The following is a 16,517-nucleotide window of genomic DNA, read 5'->3' as shown; positions in this document are numbered from 1 at the left end:
CTGCTAGTGCTGAAGCTGCTGCCACTAGTCATGACATAGACGATAACATGCCATCAACGTCGTCTGCCAAGGCCGATGCCCAATGTCATAATAGAGAGCACATACAATCCCAAATGACAAAGTTCAGGAAAATGACCTTGAAAAAAACATTTAAATCAGCTGAAGAGAAACGTAAACTTGCCAATATGCCATTTACGACACGGAGAGGCAAAGAACGGCTAAGGTCGATCCCTAGTATGTTCATGACTAGTGGTTCAGCTTCACATGACTATGGAAGCCCTCCTCCCACTAAAAAAATCAAAAGAGTTAAGCTGGCAAAAGCACAGCGAAGAACTGTGCTTTCTAAGAAGATATCACAAATCCCCAAGGAGAGTCCAAGTGTGGTGGTGGTTGCGATGCCTGACCTTCCCAGCACTGGACGGGAAGAGGTGGCTCTTTCCACCATTTGCACGCCCCCTGCAAGTGCTGAAAGGAGCACCCACAGTCCACTTGCTGATATGCAAATTGAAGATTTCACTGTTGAAGTACAACAGGATGAGGATACTGGTGTAGCTGGCGCTGAGGAGGAAGTTGGCGAGGAGGATTCTGATGGTGATGTGGTTTGTTTAAATCAGGCTCCGGGGGAGACAGTTGTTGTCCATGGGATGAAAAAGCCCATCACGGTCATGCCTGGGCAGAAGACCAAACATTCCACCTCTTTGGTCTGGCAATATTTCTATCCAAATCCGGACAACAACTGTCTTGCCATATGTACCTTATGTAAAGGTGGAATAAGTAGGGGTAGGGACGTTAACCACCTAGGAACATCCTCCCTTATACGGCACCTGCAGCGCGTTCATAATAAGTTACTGTCAAGTTCAGAAACTTTGGCTAAGACCGTAAGCAGTCCAGGGACACCTAAATCCCGTTGTCCTGTTGTATCCAAGCGCCTGCAAACCACACCGTCAACTCCCTCCTTGTCAATTTCCTCCTTAGTCAGGATCGGAAGTAGTCCTGCAGGCCATGTCACTGGCATGACTGACTCTCCTATCCCGGATTCCTCCGGAGGATCCTGCATTGCTATGCCTCCTGCTGCCGCTGCTGCTGTTGCTGCTGCTGGGAGTCGTTCATCATCCCAGAGAGGAAGTACGAACACCACTACTTTTACTAAACAATTGACCCTCCAACAGTCCTTAGCGAGGAGGATGAAGTACGACAGCAGTCATCCTGAAGCAAAACGTATAACTGAGGCCTTGACTGCTATGTTGGTGTTAGACGTGCGTCCGGTATCCGCCATTAGGGCAGTGGGATTTAGACAATTGCTGGAGGTAGTGTGTCCCCGGTTCCAAATCCCGTCTAGATTCCACTTCACTAGGCAGGCGATACCGAGACTGTACAGAAACGTCAGAAAAAGTGTCCTCAGTGTCCTGAAAAATGCCGTTGTACCCAATGTCCACTTAACCACGGACATGTGGACAAGTGGAACAGGGCAGACTAAGGACTATATGACTGTGACAGCGCACTGGGTAGATGTATCACCTTACGCAGCAACAGCAGCAGCGTCACCAGTCGCAGCATCTCAGAAACGCCAGCTCGTTCCAAGGCAGGCTATGCTGTGTATCACCGGTTTCAGTAAGAGGCACACCGCCGACAGCCTCTTAGAGAAACTGAGGGAAATCATCGCCCAGTGGCTTACCCCACTTAGACTCTCCTGGGGATTTGTGATATCTGACAACGCCACCAGTATTGTGCGGGCATTACATCTGGGCAAATTCCAGCACGTCCCATGTTTTGCTCACACAATAAACTTGGTGGTGCAGAATTTTCTGAAAAGCGACAGGGGCGTGCAGGAGACGCTTTGGGTGGCCCGAAAAATTTCAGGCCACTTTCGACATTCAGCGACTGCGTGCCGAAGACTGGAGCACCAGCAAACACTCTTGAACCTGCCCCGCCATCACCTGAAGCAAGAGGTTGTGACACGGTGGAACTCAACCCTCTATATGCTTCAGAGGATGGAGGAGCAGCAAAAGGCCATTCAAGCCTATACATCCACCTATGACATAGGCAAAGGAGGGAGTATGCACCTGACTCAAGCGCAGTGGAGAATGATTTCCGTGTTGTGCAAGGTTCTCCAGCCCTTCGAATTTGCCACACGTGAAGTCAGTTCAGACACTGCCAGCTTGAGTCAGGTCATTCCCCTCATCAGGCTTTTGCAGAAGCAGCTGGAGAAAGTGAAGGAGGAGCAAAGACGGAGCGATTCCGCTCGGCATGTGGGACTTGTGGATGAAGCCCTTCATTCGCTTTGCCAGGATTCCAGGGTGGTCAGTCTGTTGAAATCAGACCACTACATTTTGGCCACCGTGCTCGATCCTAGGTTTAAAGCCTATGTGGTGTCTCTCTTTCCGGCTGACACAAGCCTGCAGAGGTGCAAAGACCTGCTGGTGAACACACTGTCAGCTGAAGTGGAACGTGACATGTCAACAGCTCCTTCTTCATTTTCTCCCGCAACTGGGGCTGCCAGGAAAAAACTTAGGTATCCTAAGCAACCCGCTGGCGGTGATGCAGGGCAGGCAGGACCAAGTTTGGACATCTGGTCCGGACTGAAGGACCTGGCAACAATTTCTGACATGTCTACTGTCACTGCATATGATACTGTCACCATTGACAGAATGGTGGAGGATTACATCGGTGACAGCATCCAAGTAGGCATGTCAGACAGTCCATACCTGTACTGGCAGGAAAAAGAGGCAATTTGGAGGCACCTGTACAAACTGGCTCTATTTTACCTGAGTTGCGCCCCCTCCAGTGTGTACTCCGAAAGAGTGTTTAGTGCAGCCGGGAACCTTGTCAGCGAAAGGCGTAGGAGGTTGCTTCCACAGAATGTGGAGAAGATGATGTTCATCAAAATGAATTATCAGCTCTTCCAGGGAGACCAGCCTCCAGAACGTACAGAGGGACCTGTAGTGGTGGATTCAAGTGGGGACGAGTTAATACTTTGTGAGGATGAGGATGTACACACTGAAGAGGGTGAGGAATCGGTGGATGAGGAGGATGAGGATGACATCTTGCCTCCGTAGAGCCAGTTTGTGCAGGGACAGATTAATTACCAGCTTGTTTTGTGGGGGCCCAAACTAACCAATCATTTCAGCCACAGTTGTGTGGCAGACCCTGGCGCTGTAATGATTGGTTTGTTAAAGTGTGCATGTCCTGTTTATACAACATAAGGGTGGGTGGGAGGGCCCAAGGACAATTCCATCTTGCACCTCTTTTTTTTCTTTGCATTATGTACAGTTTGGGGCCTAGTTTTTCAAACTGCCATCCTGTCTGCCACTGCAGTATCACGCCTAGATGGGTCACGTGTTTGTGCCGCCCACTCGTGTCGCTTAGCATAGTCATCCAGCTACCTCGGTGCAACCTTTTGGACATAAAAACACTATTGTGAGGTGTGAGGTGTTCAGAATAGACTGGAAATGAGTGGAAATTAAGGTTATTGAGGTTAATAATAGCATAGGAGCAGAAAAACCTACAAATTCTGTGATTTTAGCTGTTTTTATGCTTTTTTTCACAAAAATACAGATCCAAAACACAAAACCCAGAACCCAAAACACGGAAGGGTGGTTTTGGCAAAACCAATCCAGATCCAAAACACGAAGAAAGATCCAGATCCAAAACCAAAACACAAAACACGAAAAGTGGCCGGTGCACACCCCTAATCCCAGGGGGGTTTACTGCGCATGTGTGCACTGTGCAGAGAGATAAGACGCCCGCATCGGCTGGATGCTGTGTCAGGGCTGCGCTGAGTCACACAGTGAATCACTTCATTAACTTCAACAGAGGTTTTTAAAAAAAAAACAGCTGAAGAACTTTATTTAAAATGAACAAAAATAACAACAATGGAGAGCCGACCGCGGGTCTATACTGCAGAGAGGGTAGATAACGGCAACCCTGTGGGCCTGATTCAGAGCCGGATGCTATTTGCGCTCGCTCGTTCAGAAAAAGGGGCCGGCTATTTAAATTGAGCGCTCGCTCTTTGCGGTCTGTTGACGCCTCTATGTCTGAGCGAGCGAACGAAACATGCGCTCGCTATTTTGTAAAGACGCCCCCTGGCCGCTCGCATCCTACGTAATCTCCGGTATTTATTTGATTAATCGAGTACATCGAAAGGCGTCTGAACTGCTCGCAGTGCTTGTGGTTGGATTTTCCTACCGCAATCATGCGAACAGTTCAGGCTAAGAAACAACCAAGTGACGTGGTCGATGGCACTGCTTTGTTAATTATGCACACCCTTAAAATGCCCGTTTTGACCGTTTGGCACGCCTGCGTTCGGATCACCACTCCCCGTTTTCAAGCACCTTCCCCTGTTACCACCCACAAACGCCTCATCCTGTCACTCAAATTAGCAGGCACTCGCTATTTTGCGAGCACTCAATTTCCGACCGCAATGACTGGTTGGCGCACGAGCATTACGACCCATACGCATGCGCAAATGTGCGAACATCGCTCGGAGCGAACGAGCGGCCGCTTACGAGCGGCTCTGAATCATGCCCTCAGTGCCGACGCCGGCGCTGGGGAAAAGCACTAGCGGGGAGTCATCTCAGACTTTAGTAACAGCTGCGGGAAATATCATCGCCACAGCAGCCCTTGGAAACACGATATACATGTCGAAACCTAGGGCCTGATTCAGAGCCGCTCGTAAGCGGCCGCTCGTTCGCTCCAAGCGATGTTTGCCCAACTGCGCATGCGTACGGATCGTTATACGCATGCGCGAACCAGTCAGTGTGGTCGAAATTCATGTGCTCGCAAAATAGCGAATGCCTGATAATTTGAGTGACAGGAGTAGGCGTATGTGGGTGGTAATGGGGGAAGGTGCTTGAAAACGGGGAGTGGAGATCCGAACGCAGGCGTGCTTAAAGGTCAAAACGGGCGTTTTATGGGTGTGCATAATTAAAACAGCAGCGTCATTGACCACGTCACTGGGTTATTTTATAGCCAGAACTGCTCGCAAAATTGTGGTAGCAAAAACCAACCCCAAGAATAGCGAGCAGTTCATACCCTGGTCAATGTATTCGATTAATCTAATAAATAGCGGACATGACGTAGGATGCGAGCGGCCAGGGGACTTATTTTTTCATAAAACAACCGCAAGTTTTGTTCGCTCGACCAAAGAGCAAACGGTTGATTTGAATAGCCACCCCTATTTTCTGGACGAGCGAGCGCTAATTGCGTCCGGCTCTGAATCAGGCCCCTAGTGCGGGCAGAGAAAAAGATGTGAAAATCGTTCAGTACATATTGAGAAGATATATGTGCAGGGATTTTCACTTTTTTATTTTTTTTTAACCTTTTCTCTTGTTAGTACATAGGAGCTCATTCAGAGACGGTCGTGAGCGCTGAGCGCTCACAACCGACTCGATGTTGTCCCACAGCGCATGTGCACGACGGAGCCGGCTCCATCGTGCTCATGCGCGAGACCCGACTAACGACGGGCACTCCGTCGTTAGGGGTCTCGTAGCAGACGGGGTGAGCTGTCGATGTTGAGTGACAGCTCGTCCCATTTGCTGGGCGGGCCAGGGGGCATGCCTGGCCAAACGGAGGCGTTCCAGTCGGAACGCTTGCTGTTTGGGGGCGGTACCACTGACATCATTGCTGATGTCAGTGGAGAACTTCCTGCTCGAACAGAGCAGGAAGCTCCCTGTGGCTTACGAGTGCCCAGACCCAACCTTAGGGTCTGGTCGTAAGCCCCGATGGTCGCGATGGTCTTGACCATTGCGACCATCACCCATGTCGTTCGTTAGAGCTGTGGGTGTTAACCCACAGCTTAATGATCAACAAGGTGGCGGCCGTTCAGGATGCAAGCAGCCGCCCTGATTCAGAGCGACCGCTTGCATCTAACGACCACCTCTGAATGAGGCCCATAGACTCTTTAATCACAGTCGCACTGCAGCCCGCCCCACACACCCTAACACTCCGGCATCCTGTGTGAAATGGCGCCCGCGATCACTAGGGAGGGACTTTTAATCTAATCCTAAACACGCGAGATCCGACAGCAGACGTATGATGCTTTGCCTTGTTTTCGGATCCAAAGCTGGCGGGAAGACCCGAGCCGGGGACTCGTAGCCCCTAAGTTCGGGTGTGTTCAGATTCCAGGAATCCAAACCCACCCAGCTCTACCAAAATATATTTCTGTCTTTGGAAAGATCCAGTGATTTTATAAAATAACCGCGCTCCACGATGGCAGCTGAATGGACCCAATGTCTGTCCTTGAGATACAGATTTGCAGTACATTACAGCTGCGATTATACAGGATGAACTTAATCCATTTTCCTGTCATTATTTAAAGATATTCTAAACCCCCAGAAAGTGAATTATAGTTAACAGACAAAGGCAATAACCAGCAAATTTAAAATTAAATAGAAACATAGTTCTGTAATTAGCATAATGAAATACTTCAATCTACGACAACATCTGGAGATTAACACACAAGCAAAGGAAATGATCATTTTATCCTACAAGATTGTATAGATGGGACAAGCCCAGTAACATGCTAATTTACCAATATAAGTATTACAATCCCATTAGTATGAGATCTTTTAAATGTTACAAGTAAATATGCGCATTTATCACGTGAGCGTATTTTTTTTTGTCTTGCAGGAAATAAATAGTTTAAAGCTGCTATATACAATTACCTCATTCATTACTGCTCTTTCACCCCTGTTATCTTTTGTTCTCATTTAGGGGCCTATTCATCATCACTTAATTTTCACAAAAGCAAGTGAAAATGCACATATTCCCATACACTAGTATCACAGATATCTCCTGCTTACCTTCCTCTCCCGGAATGGCCGCTGTCCCCATACACTAGTATCACAGATATCTCCTGCTTACCTTCCTCTCCCAAAATGGCCGCTGTCCCCATACACTAGTATCACAGATATCTCCTGCTTACCTTTCTCTCCTGGAATGGCCGCTTTCCCCATACACTAGTATCACAGATATCTCCTGCTTACCTTCCTCTCCTGGAATGGCCGCTGTCCCCATACACTTGTATCACAGATATCTCCTGCTTACGTTCCTCTCCCGGAATGACCCGCTGTCCCCATATAATAGTATCACAGATATCTCCTGCTTACCTTCCACTCCCGGAACGGCCCGCTGTCCCCATACACTAGTATCACAGTTATCTCCTGCTTACCTTTCTCTCCCGGAATGGCCCGCTGTTCCCATACACTAGTATCGCAGATATCTCCTGCTTACCTTCCTCTCCCGGAATGGCCGCTGTCCCCATACACTAGTATCACAGATATCTCCTGCTTACCTTCCTCTCCCAAAATGGCCGCTGTCCCCATACACTAGTATCACAGATATCTCCTGCTTACCTTCCTCTCCTGGAATGGCCGCTGTCCCCATACACTAGTATCACAGATATCTCCTGCTTACCTTTCTCTCCCGCAATGGCCGCTGTCCCCATACACTTGTATCACAGATATCTCCTGCTTACCTTCCTCTCCCGGAATGGCCCACTGTCCCCAAACACCAGTATCGCAGATATCTCCTGCTTTTCTTCCTCTCCCGGAATGGCCCGCTGTCCCCATACACTAGTATCACAGATATCTCCTGCTTATCTTCCTCTCCCCCGGAATGGCCCGCTGTCCCCATACACTAGTATCACAGATATCTCCTGCTTACCTTCCTCTCCCGGAATGGCCGCTGTCTCCATACACTTGTATCACAGATATCTCCTGCTTACCTTCCTCTCCCGGAATGGCATGCTGTCCCTATACACTAGTATCACAGATATCTCCTGCTTACCTTTCTCTCCCAGAATGGCCCGCTGTCCCTATACACTAGTATCACAGATATCTCCTGCTTACCTTCCTCTTCCGGAATGGCCGCTGTCACCATACACTAGTATCACAGATATCTCCTGCTTACCTTCCTCTCCCAAAATGGCCGCTGTCCCCATACACTAGTATCACAGATATCTCCTGCTTACCTTCCTCTCCCGGAATGGCCGCTGTGCCCATACACTAGTATCACAGATATCTTTTGCTTACCTTCCTCTCCTGGAATGGCCACTGTCCCCATACACTAGTATCACAGATATCTCCTGCTTACCTTTCTCTCCTGCAATGGCCGCTGTCCCCATACACTTGTATCACAGATATCTCCTGTTTACCTTCCTCTCCCGGAATGACTAGCTGTCCCCATATCCTAGTATCACAGATATCTCCTGCTTACCTTCCTCTCCCGGAAAGGCCCACTGTCCCCATACACCAGTATCGCAGATATCTCCTGCTTATCTTCCTCTCCTGGAATGGCCACTGTCCCCATACACTAGTATCACAGATATCTCCTGCTTACCTTCCTCTTCCGGAATGGTCGCTGTCACCATACTCTAGTATCACAGATATCTCCTGCTTACCTTCCTCTCCCAAAATGGCCGCTGTCCCCATACACTAGTATCACAGTTATCTCCTGCTTACCTTTCTCTCCCGGAATGGCCCGCTGTTCCCATACACTAGTATCGCAGATATCTCCTGCTTACCTTCCTCTCCCGGAATGGCCGCTGTCCCCATACACTAGTATCACAGATATCTCCTGCTTACCTTCCTCTCAGAAAAATGGCCGCTGTCCCCATACACTAGTATCACAGATATCTCCTGCTTACCTTTCTCTCCCGCAATGGCCGCTGTCCCCATACACTTGTATCACAGATATCTCCTGCTTACCTTCCTCTCCCGGAATGGCCCACTGTCCCCATACACCAGTATCGCAGATATCTCCTGCTTTTCTTCCTCTCCCGGAATGGCCCGCTGTCCCCATACACAAGTATCACAGATATCTCCTGCTTATCTTCCTCTCCCGGAATGGCCCGCTGTCCCCATACACTAGTATCACAGATATCTCCTGCTTACCTTCCTCTCCCGGAATGGCCGCTGTCTCCATACACTTGTATCACAGATATCTCCTGCTTACCTTCCTCTCCCGGAATGGCATGCTGTCCCTATACACTAGTATCACTGATATCTCCTGCTTACCTTTCTCTCCCAGAATGGCCCGCTGTCCCTATACACTAGTATCACAGATATCTCCTGCTTACCTTCCTCTTCCGGAATGGCCGCTGTCACCATACACTAGTATCACAGATATCTCCTGCTTACCTTCCTCTCCCAAAATGGCCGCTGTCCCCATACACTAGTATCACAGATATCTCCTGCTTACCTTCCTCTCCCGGAATGGCCACTGTGCCCATACACTAGTATCACAGATATCTTTTGCTTACCTTCCTCTCCTGGAATGGCCACTGTCCCCATACACTAGTATCACAGATATCTCCTGCTTACCTTTCTCTCCTGCAATGGCCGCAGTCCGCATACACTTGTATCACAGATATCTCCTGCTTACCTTCCTCTCCCGGAATGACAAGCTGTCCCCATATCCTAGTATCACAGATATCTCCTGCTTACCTTCCTCTCCCGGAAAGGCCCACTGTCCCCATACACCAGTATCGCAGATATCTCCTGCTTATCTTCCTCTCCTGGAATGGCCACTGTCCCCATACACTAGTATCACAGATATCTCCTGCTTACCTTCCTCTTCCGGAATGGCCGCTGTCACCATACACTAGTATCACAGATATCTCCTGCTTACCTTCCTCTCCCAAAATGGCCGCTGTCCCCATACACTAGTATCACAGATATCTCCTGCTTACCTTCCTCTCCTGGAATGGCCGCTGTGCCCATATACTAGTATCACCGATATCTCCTGCTTACCTTCCTCTCCTGCAATGGCCACTGTCCCCATACACTAGTATCACAGATATCTCCTGCTTACCTTTCTCTCCTGCAATGGCCACTGTCCCCATACACTTGTATCACAGATATCTCCTGCTTACCTTCCTCTCCCGGAATGACCAGCTGTCCCCATATCCTAGTATCACGGATATCTCCTGCTTACCTTCCTCTCCCGGAATGGCCCACTGTCCCCATACACCAGTATCGCAGATATCTCCTGCTTATCTTCCTCTCCCGGAATGGCCACTGTCACCATACACTAGTATCACAGATATCTCCTGCTTATCTTCCTCTCCCGGAATGGCCCGCTGTCCCTATACACTAGTATCGCAGATATCTCCTGCTTATCTTCCTCTCCCGGAATGGCCACTGTCCCCATACACTAGTATCACAGATATCTCCTGCTTACCTACCTCTCCCGGAATGGCCCGCTGTCCCCATACACCAGTATCGCAGATATCTCCTGCTTATCTTCCTCTCCCGGAATGGCCACTGTCCCCATACACTAGTATCACAGATATCTCCTGCTTATCTTCCTCTCCCGGAATGGCCCGCTGTCCCTATACACTAGTATCGCAGATATCTCCTGCTTATCTTCCTCTCCCGGAATGGCCACTGTCCCCATACACTAGTATCACAGATATCTCCTGCTTACCTTCCTCTCCCGGAATGGCCCACTGTCCCCATACACTAGTATCACAGATATCTCCTGCTTATCTTCCTCTCCCGGAATGGCCCGCTGTCCCTATACACTAGTATCACAGATATCTCCTGCTTACCTTCCTCTTCCGGAATGGCCGCTGTCACCATACACTAGTATCACAGATATCTCCTGCTTACCTTCCTCTCCCGGAATGGCCACTGTCACCATACACTAGTATCACAGACATCTCCTGCTTAGCTTCCTCTCCCGGAATGGCCGCTGTCACCATACACTAGTATCACAGATATCTCTTGCTTACCTTCCTCTTCCGGAATGGCCGCTGTCACCATACACTAGTATCACAGATATCTCCTGCTTACGTTCCTCTCCCAGAATGTCCCGCTGTCACCATACACTAGCATCACAGATATCTCCTGCTTACCTTCCTCTCCCAGAATGGCCCACTATCCCCATACACCAGTATCACGGATATCTCCTACTTACTTTACCATTCGGACCACATAAATTAATATTATGAATAGGCCCCTTAATAATAAATGTGTCCAACTACCTCTTAACAGATGTATTCAATATCTGGCAGATCTTTTTATGAAAGGACAACTATTAGTCAGGAAATCTGGGCATGAGCGCAGCCATGTTGGTCCATATTACCTGACTAATCTCTCCCAATGGTAGTCCTGCAGTCACTCAGCTGATCCTCTGATTCAATGACCAGCTACCCAGGGGTTTTTAGTCGGACTCCAGGAACAGGAAATTGGTGTTAAACTTTGCTGTTTCAGTAACTGTGATACTCTCCAGTATTTCTCCATGTAGAATCCCCAGTGTGTTGTTTCAGCCCTAACGCTGTCCTCCAGTGTTACTTGTATCAGCTCCCATGCTGATTTTCAGTGTGTCACTTCAGTTTTCTCACTAAACTCCAGTTTTTCATGTAACAGCTCCTGTGTTGTTTATTAGTGTGCTGTTCAGCTCTCAAGCTGACTCTCTGTGTTACATGTGTCAACTTTCATGCTGATTACTAATTTAGCTCAGGCTGAATCCCTGTGTTACATGTGTTTGCTCTCATACTAATTACTAGTGTGCTGAACAGCTTCCATGCTGATTCCTTATGTTACTCTTATCAAGCTCTCATGCTTATGCCTACTATTCTAGTATTTCCTGGAACACTCCCTGTGTTTCTTACAAGTCTACGACTGGATCTCTAGCAATTCTCAGTTGACCCCTGTGTCTACATTCCCTGGTTTCTCAGAGCAAGGGGTAAATGTACTATTGCTCGATTTGCAGGCCGATTTGAGGAGTGATTTAGCACTTCTCAAATTGACTCAAATCGCATGCAGTGAAAAACGTTTTTTCACTGCATTTACTATTAGTCGATTTGTTTTGTGATTTGCAAAACAAATTCGATTTGAGTCGGTTTTGAAGAGTGATTTGCTGTTTGATTTGGCAAGTTCATTTCCAAATCGAACGGCAAATCACCCTTCAAATCACTCTTCAAATCCCCGACACAAAGAACTACTTCATGCTTTCACTTTCAGCATGAGCAATTCGTTGTATCTCACTGTAAAAAGCGTCTAAAGAGTTAAATTTAGAAAATAAAAAAACGTGAAGTCATCCCCCAAAACACAACCAGCCCAGGACTTTGCCAACCCTGTTCTGGTTGACTAAGTACAGGGAAAAAATGACGTATGGTCTCCCTGTACTTAGTACAACCAGCACAGGGCTATGGGAAGCAGAGCTGGTTCTGGATTTACAGGGAAAAATTTGCGTAGGGTCTCCCTATAAGATCCAGAACCAAACCTGGACCCTTTCTAACGGGGGGCTGATGCCACAGCCAGGGGAGCCCTATCACCGGAACCCCCAGCCACAGCATCAGCCCTGACCGAATGAAGCGCACAGACGTGGCTTCATCCTCAGGGCTATTGAGAACCTGGCCGGTCTCGGGTAATGGAGGGGGCATGGCCTAATTGCGGGAGGCATGGCCACGCCACCTTGAAAAAAAAAAATAATTACTTAACACTTTTTCAGCGCCGCGCAGAGGGGCGCTGTAAGCCTCCCAGCCCTGTGCTAAGCAGAGGGGGGGCACGATCAGTGTGATCGCTACCCCCCACAGCCGTAGGAGACTGCTCCGGCTGCTGCAGCAGCTGCTAGCAGTCTCACACAGAAGCCCAGCACAAGCTGTGAGCTGAGCTGCTGTGAGGGAGGGGGGGGCGACGCCGGGCCCCTCTAGCAAGCCCGGGCCCGGGTAAGCTGTACCCGCTCCCCCCCTCTCGGCGCCCATGTTCATCCTTTGAAGCCCCGTGTCTGTGCGTTCATTGGCTGAGAGAGGTCAGGCCCCGCCTCTCAGCCAATGAACGGGTTACTAAAGTTTATCCTGCGGCTCCCACCATTGAGTACAATGGAGGAGCCATTCATTGGCTGAGAGGCGGGGTCTGACCTCTCTCAGCCAATGAACGCACAGACACAGAGCTTCAAAGGTTCAAAGGATGAAGCCGCATCTGTGCGCTTCATTCGGGAAGGAGTAATCCATCTGGTTAGACTGACCACTCCTTAATGCGATGGTCGGGTTATCGTTTTTTTATTTTAACCCATGGATGCCTACTGGAGAAGGGGACCACTGGAGGTAATATAGGTGAGTATTGTGTGAGTGTGTGTATATGTATGTATGTATGTATGTATTAAAGTTATACTTTGTAAGGTGTGTGTGTGTTTCTTGGGACATTTCTTTACAGGTGAACTACAAGTCCCAGTGGGCCCTTAATGCCCCGCATGCTGGTACTTGTGGTTCTCCAAGTACCAGCATGCAGGGAAGGCTTGCTGGGACCTGCAATTCTACTGGAAAGACAATGTTTATTTATATCTATTTTTACACCACACTGTCACAATCAACCCGCCACCCACCACCCAGGGGTGGCGGGGATAGCCCCGGGCTATCACCCCAGGCTAGGGGTGCCCTGGAGAGGGTGACCCCTTTTCTTGATGGGGTCTCCAACTCCACAGAGATCCCTGGCCTGGGCTGACTAACAGTCAGGGCTGATGCTGCGGCTGGGGGTTCCGGTGATAGGGCTCCCCTGGCTGTGGCATCAGCCCCCCCGTTAGAAAGGGTCCAGGGCTGGTCCTGGATCTTATAGGGAGACCCTACACATATTTTTCGCTATAAATCCAGAACCAGCCCTGCTTCCCATAGCGCAGTGCTGGTTGTACTAAGAACAGGGAGACCCTACATCATTTTTTCCCTGTACTTAGTCAACCAGAACAGGGTTGGCAAAGTACGGGGCTGGTTGTGTTTTGGGGGGGTGACCTCACGTTTTTTTTTTTTCTTAATTTAACTCTTGAGACGCTTTTTACAGTGAGATACATGCAGGCATCTCACTGATGTCTGCATGTATTGTGTGAATCCGACCTCCTGCTCATGCTCAAATTGAAAGCAGGAAGCAGGTCTATTGTATTGGGGATTTGAAGAGTGATTTGAAGTCCGATTTTGAGGATGATTTCAAATCAAATGATAGTAAATAAGGGTTTTGTGTGTTATGCTATGTAAAAATACCAATGTTTTTCCGATGGTCGATTTGAGGGTGATTTGAGTCCAAAGTTGATTTGAAGTCCGATTTTATATGCGATTTGGCCTTTAGTAAATACTCAAAGCAAAAATCGAATCCAAATCGAATGAAAATCGCACCTCAAATCACTCACAATGCAAAATCGACCTTTAGTAAATTTAGCCCCAAGTCTGCAACTGGATCTCTAGCAATTCTCAGTGCATCCCAGTGTTTACATTCCCTGTGTTTCTCAGAGCAAGTCTGCATCTGGATAATCTCCAGTAACCATCTCTATTCTAGTGTTTCCTAGTGTTAGTACATTTCTAGAGTTCCCAGTGCCAACTTTCTCTAGTATAGTTTCTGGTCTTCCTGCTACTCCCAGGTACCTGTCCAGAGGGCTACAACCTGCTCACTTGGTGCATCGAAACCCAAATCCCAACTGGAGGGGGCACTGGTGTAGACCACCAAGTAGGTTAGACTCTGTGCCTCTGTGCAGGTTTAGCCATACCTAGGTTTGGCCGCAATAGGAAGACTATGGGCTCTATTTACTGCATTGGTAATGCAGATTGTAGTGTGATATTACCGAGTGAACTCGCATTGCGAATTCAGGCAATATCACAGGGATTTACTACAAATCCCTTGCAGGGACAGAGCTTGCAATAACGCTCTGTCCCTGCTAATCCCCCTTGGAGCCTTATCACGGTAGTTTCTCAAAAAATACCGTGATTAAGTGCCCGCGCATGCGCCGACCGTTCGCCGCAGCTACCCCCCTCCGATGCTAAGCTCCACCCCCCAGCGCTAAGCCCCGCCCCAGCGATCGCAGTCCCCCCGCTACCCCGCCTCCCCCCCGTGACCCCCCCTCCCTTACTTACACTTACCTGCATGCTCCAGGCCTCCGGTGATGTTCTCCATACCTCCGGTCAGGTGATCTCCCATACTGCACTGGGGCCCGATCACCTGATGACCAGGCAGCAGTGCACTGTGGGAGACCAGCTGACCGGAGGGGCAACATCACCGGAGGCCCAATCACCGGTCCCTGGAGTCAGGTAAGTACATTTTTTTTTTACTATTTTTTTTTTCTTTTTTTTTACAGTAATCAGCTTGCGGTCTGTTTAGAGCACACAGCTGATTACTGGGTCCAACTCCCGGCTCTGCTCTCCCCGTTAGAGCAGGGTAGGGAGACCCTGGATAACGCCACCTCCAGGTGGCGTTATTATCACAGGGCTTTCCCCGGTAATTTTTTCACATTTATTTTTAGTAACTATGGTCAGATCACATTTCCCATTACAGTTATGGGAAATGCGATCTGCTTTACTAAAAATAAGTGATACTTTGGGGTTGGAGTAGAATTTTACAAATTCTACTCCAATTGCCCTGTAATAACTATAGGTGATACTAAAATAATGTGAAAAGGGTGTGAAAACACCCTTTTTCACATTATTTTAGTAAAAATAATGTTGATAAATAGAGCCCCTAGTCACTGTCACTCTCCTAGTTGTTCCCTAGCCACCCTAACTCCCTGGCTTTTTGTCCTCATCTGAGGAACTTCCCATACGGATTGTGACAGTGCATCTGCATCTGACTTAGCCTCCAGTGTCCTGTGCTCACAAAGGGCTCTATTTACTACAATCCGCATATTGAATGCAGATTGTAGTGTGATATTACCGAGTGAATTCGCATTGCGAATTCAGGCAATATCACAGGGATTTACTACAAATCCTTTGCAGGGACAGAGTTTGCGAGAAAGCTCTGTCCCTGCTAATCCCCTTTGGAGCCTTATCACGGTATTTTCAGAAAAAATACCGTGACAAAGTGCCTGCGCATGCACCGACCAGCCGCATCTGCTACCCCCCCGGGGCTAAGCCCCGCCCCCCGGAGCTAAGCCCCATCACCCGCAATCGCGGACCCCCCGTGACCCCCCCTCCCTTAATTACACTTACCTGCATGATCCAGGCTCCGTTGATGTCCTCCATGCCTCCAATTCAGGTGATATCCCATACTGCACTGGGACCCGACCACCTGATGACCGGTCCACAGTGCAGCATGGGAGACCAGCTGACCGGAGGGAGGACATCACCCGGAGCCCTGACCAGCGGTCCCTGGAGTCAGGTAAGTTATTTTTTTTTTTACTATTTTTTTCTTTCCTTTTTTTTGCAGTAATCAGCTTGCGGTCTGTTTAGACCACACAGCTGATTACTGGGCCCGACTCCCGGCTCTGCTCTCCCCATTAGAGCGGAGCAGGCATCCACTAACCGGGGAAGACCCTGGATAATGCCACCTCCAGGTGGCGTTATTATCACAGGGCCTTCCTAGGTATTTTTTTCAAATTTTTTTTAGTAACTCTGGTCGGATCACATTTCCCATTACAGTTATGGGAAATTTGAGGAAATTTGGGAAATGCGATCTGCTTACTAAAAATAAGTGATACTTAGTAGGGGTGTGCACCGGCCACTTTTCGTGTTTTGTGTTTTGGTTTTGGATCTGGATCTTTCTTCGTGTTTTGGATCTGGATTGGTTTTGCCAAAACCACCCTTCCGTGTTTTGGGTTCT

The sequence above is a fragment of the Taudactylus pleione genome, unplaced genomic scaffold, assembly GCF_031769625.1.
Source record: "Taudactylus pleione unplaced genomic scaffold, aTauple2 ptg000103l, whole genome shotgun sequence".
NCBI classification, from domain to species: Eukaryota; Metazoa; Chordata; class Amphibia; order Anura; family Myobatrachidae; genus Taudactylus; species Taudactylus pleione.
This window is presented reverse-complemented; position numbering follows the sequence as displayed.